Raw genomic sequence first — 4,596 nt, 5'->3', positions numbered from 1 at the left:
AGTGCCACAGGAAGAACAGGACTTCAACTGCAGTAAGAACGCAAGCGGACTTCCTCTAGGAGGCACGGTGACTTCAGGCAGGACATCTTAGATGGAATGCGAAGACGAGGGTTACCCTGAGTGCAGCTCAGGCTAGGGTAACGCGTAAGACTTGCACACCGTGTGGGACGTGCCAGAACGGTGTTCGTGAACGTGTGCGAGGGCTCAGGAAATGAAGCTGCTCCAAAAGAGAGGGCAGTGCGTTTCCCTACACCCGGCATGCACAGAGAGGCTGTAACGGGCTCCGGGTCTGGACGTTGCTTAGCTGACCCAGGTGAGCCTGGGGTACTCAAGTGTTCCTGCGGGAATAGGGTGCCCAGGCTAGCCTCCTAGGTGTCCAGAAAACTGTGCTGCCGTTCACGGAACGCAGAGCAGAGGCCAGCGCCTCATGGAAACTGCTGCACGCCTCTGCTTCTGCACGGCAAATCAGGGCCTTACTTCCAGGCATGTGTTCATGCTGGGTGTGCCGGTAGCGACATAGCAGTGTAAGATGCTGACTTTCTCCTCGAGCAGAGTGACTTTACGGACGAGGGCCTCGAAGTACTCCAAGCACAGTGTACTCTCAGGGCAGCTCCACAGGGGCCATGACAAAGTCTTCCTGGGCACTTCGGACGCACCAGCAATGTTGTCCTGAGGCCGTTCGAGGACTCTGGAAATGTAGCTCTCCTCAAGGAACGTTCATTGTGTTGCCCATCACTGGGCACGCACAGAGGGCCTCCGAGGGATGCACCAATGGGCCTCGAAGTTGCTCAGCCGGCCCACAGGGGTCTGGATGTACTCAGTGAACTTGCAGGGAAAACGAGGCCTACCCGAGAGGCCTAGGAGTCCTCAGACGTGTACTTCCTTTAAAGTAAAGCATATAAGGGATAAGAACTCATGGAAATAGCTGCATGCCTCCCTTTCTGCACGGCTACTAAGGGCCAAACCTGGAGGCAAGTTTTCACGTTGAGATTCCCTTTAGCTCTAGAGCTTGTCAGGCTGACCACCACCGCGGCCATGGAAGCCCCTGGTTTAGACAGAGCAAACTCATTTTCTCCCCGGAAGCATTCTTACACGGTGTACAGGCCTGTCAAGAGCAGGGAATGGCAGGCACCTTCAACGAAGCGTGAACGCTGCCTTCAAAATGGGAAAGCAAGGCTACTTCCAGCAGGACCCCTTTGCCAGAGGCATACACAGCATGCACCCCTGTGGTTTCTAACAAGTCCGAGGAGACACAGCTTACCCTGTGTTTCCTTCCCTGACTCAACTTCTCGAAGTAGGGTGTTCTGCATCATGCGAACTGCCTCAACCAAGGAGCGCCGTAAGCTGCTCCTCTGGGCCTGTGGCTATTCGAAAGCCTGCAGTGCCACAGGAAGATCAGAACTTCAACTGCAGTAAGAACGCAAGCTGGCTTCCTCTAGGAGGCACGGTAACTTCAGGCAGGACGTCTTAGATGGAATGCGAAGACGAGGGTTACCCTGAGTGCAGCTCAGGCTAGGGCAACGCGTAAGATTTACACGCCGTGTGGGACGTGCCAGAACGGTGTTCGTGAACGTGTGCGAGGGCTCAGGAAATGAAGCTGCTCCAAAAGAGAGGGCAGTGCGTTTCCCTACACCCGGCATGCACAGAGGGGCTGTAACGGGCTCCGGGTCTGGACGTTGCTTAGCTGACCCAGGTGAGCCTGGGGTACTCAAGTGTTCCTGCGGGAATAGGGTGCCCAGGCTAGCCTCCTAGGTGTCCAGAAAACTGTGCTGCCGTTCACGGAACGCAGAGCAGAGGCCAGCGCCTCATGGAAACTGCTGCACGCCTCTGCTTCTGCACGGCAAATCAGGGCCTTACTTCAGGCATGTGTTCATGCTGGGTGTGCCGGTAGCGATATAGCATGGTAAGATGCTGACTTTCTCCTCGAGCAGAGTGACTTCACGTACGAGGGCCTCGAAGTACTCCAAGCACAGTGTTCTCTCATGGCAGCTCTCACAAGGACCATGAGAAGTTTTCTGTGCACTTCGGACTCACCAGCAAAGTTGTCCTGAGGCCGCTCGAGGACTCCGGAAATGTAGCTCTCCTCAAGGATCGTACAGTGTGTTGCCCATCACTGGGCACGCACAGAGGGCCTCCGAGGGATGCACCAATGGGCCTCGAAGTTGCTCAGCCGGCCCACAGGGGTCTGGAGGTGCTCAGTGAACTTGCAGGAAAACGAGGCCTACCCGAGAGGCCTAGGAGTCCTCAGACGTGTGCTTCCTTTAAAATAAAGCATATAAGGGACTAAGAACTCATGGAAACAACTGCATGCCTTCCTTTCTGCACGGCTACTAAGGGCCTAACCTGGAGGCAAGTTTTCACGTTGAGGTTCCCTTTAGCTCTAGAGCTTGTCAGGCTGACCACCACCGCGGCCACGGAAGCCCCTGGTTTAGACAGAGCAAACTCATTTTCTCCCCAGAAGCATTCTTACACTGTTTACAGGCCTGTCAAGAGGAGGGAATGGCAGGCACTTTCAATGCAGCGTGAACGCTGCCTTCAAAATGGGAAAGCAAGGCTAGCTCCAGCAGGTCCCCTTTTCCAGGGGCACACTCAGCATGCACCCCTGTGGCTTCTAACAAGTCCGAGGAGACACAGGTTACCCTGTGTTTCCTTCCCTGACTCAACTTCTCGAAGTAGGGTGTTCTGCATCATGCGAACTGCCTCAACCAAGGAGCGCCGTAAGCTGCTCCTCTGGGCCTGTGGCTATTCGAAAGCCTGCAGTGCCACAGGAAGATCAGAACTTCAACTGCAGTAAGAACGCAAGCTGGCTTCCTCTAGGAGGCACGGTAACTTCAGGCAGGACGTCTTAGATGGAATGCGAAGACGAGGGTTACCCTGAGTGCAGCTCAGGCTAGGGCAACGCGTAAGATTTCCACGCCGTGTGGGACGTGCCAGAACGGTGTTCGTGAACGTGTGCGAGGGCTCAGGAAATGAAGCTGCTCCAAAAGAGAGGGCAGTGCGTTTCCCTACACCCGGCATGCACAGAGGGGCTGTAACGGGCTCCGGGTCTGGACGTTGCTTAGCTGACCCAGGTGAGCCTGGGGTACTCAAGTGTTCCTGCGGGAATAGGGTGCCCAGGCTAGCCTCCTAGGTGTCCAGAAAACTGTGCTGCCGTTCACGGAACGCAGAGCAGAGGCCAGCGCCTCATGGAAACTGCTGCACGCCTCTGCTTCTGCACGGCAAATCAGGGCCTTACTTCAGGCATGTGTTCATGCTGGGTGTGCCGGTAGCGATATAGCATGGTAAGATGCTGACTTTCTCCTCGAGCAGAGTGACTTCACGTACGAGGGCCTCGAAGTATTCCAAGCACAGTGTTCCCTCACGGCAGCTCACACAGGGGCCGTGTCAAAGTCTTCCTGGGCACTTCGGACGCACCAGCAATGTTGTCCTGAGGCCGTTCGGGGACTCTGGTAATGTAGCTCTCCTCAAACAACGTACAGTGTGTTGCCCATCACTGGGCACGCACAGAGGGCCTCCGAGGGATGCACCAATGGGCCTCGAAGTTCCTCAGCCGGCCCACAGGGGTCTGGAGGTGCTCAGTGAACTTGCAGAGTAACCCAGGCCTACCCGAGAGGCCTAGGAGTCCTCAGACGTGTGCTTCCTTTAAAATAAAGCATATAAGGGACTGAGAACTCATGGAAACAGCTGCATGCCTCCCTTTCTGCACGGCTACTAAGGGCCTAACCTGGAGGCAAGTTTTCACGTTGAGATTCCCTTTAGCTCTAGAGCTTGTCAGGCTGACCACCACCGCGGCCACGGAAGCCCCTGGTTTACACACGGCAAACTCATTTTCGCCCCGCAAGCATGCATACAGGGTTTACAGGCCTGTCAAGAGCAGGGAATGGCAGACACTTTCAATGCAGCGTGAACGCTGCCTTCAAAACGGGAAAGCAAGGCTAGTTTCAGCAGGTCCCCTTTTCAAGGGGCACACTCAGCATGCACCCCTGTGGCTTCTAAGAAGTCCGAGGAGACACAGGTTACCCTGCGTTTCCTTCCCTGACTCAACTCCTCGAAGTAGGGTGTTCTGCATCATGCAAACTGCCTCAACCAAGGAACGCCGTAAGCTGCTCCTCTGGGCCTGGGTCTATTCGAAAGCCTGCAGTGCCACAGGAAGAACAGGACTTCAACTGCAGTAAGAACGCAAGCTGACTTCCTCTAGGAGGCACGGTGACTTCAGGCAGGACGTCTTAGATGGAATGCGAAGACGAGGGTTACCCTGAGTGCAGCTCAGGCTAGGGCAACGCGTAAGACTTCCACGCCGTGTGGGACGTGCCAGAACGCTGTTCGTGAACGTGTGCGAGGGCTGAGGAAATGAAGCTGCTCCAAAAGAGAGGGCAGTGCGTTTCCCTACACCCGGCATGCACAGAGGGGCTGTAACGGGCTCAGGGTCTGGACGTTGCTTAGCTGACCCAGGTGAGCCTGGGGTACTCAAGTGTTCCTGCGGGAATAGGGTGCCCAGGCTAGCCTCCTAGGTGTCCAGAAAACTGTGCTGCCGTTCAAGGAACGCAGAGCAGAGGCCAGCGCCTCATGGAAACTGCTGCACGCCTCTGCTTCTGC

The sequence above is a fragment of the Delphinapterus leucas genome, chromosome 9 (genome assembly GCF_059928025.1).
Source record: "Delphinapterus leucas isolate spDelLeu-1000000601 "Yukka" chromosome 9, BTC_Dleu_Yukka2, whole genome shotgun sequence".
Taxonomy (NCBI): domain Eukaryota; kingdom Metazoa; phylum Chordata; class Mammalia; order Artiodactyla; family Monodontidae; genus Delphinapterus; species Delphinapterus leucas.
This window is presented reverse-complemented; position numbering follows the sequence as displayed.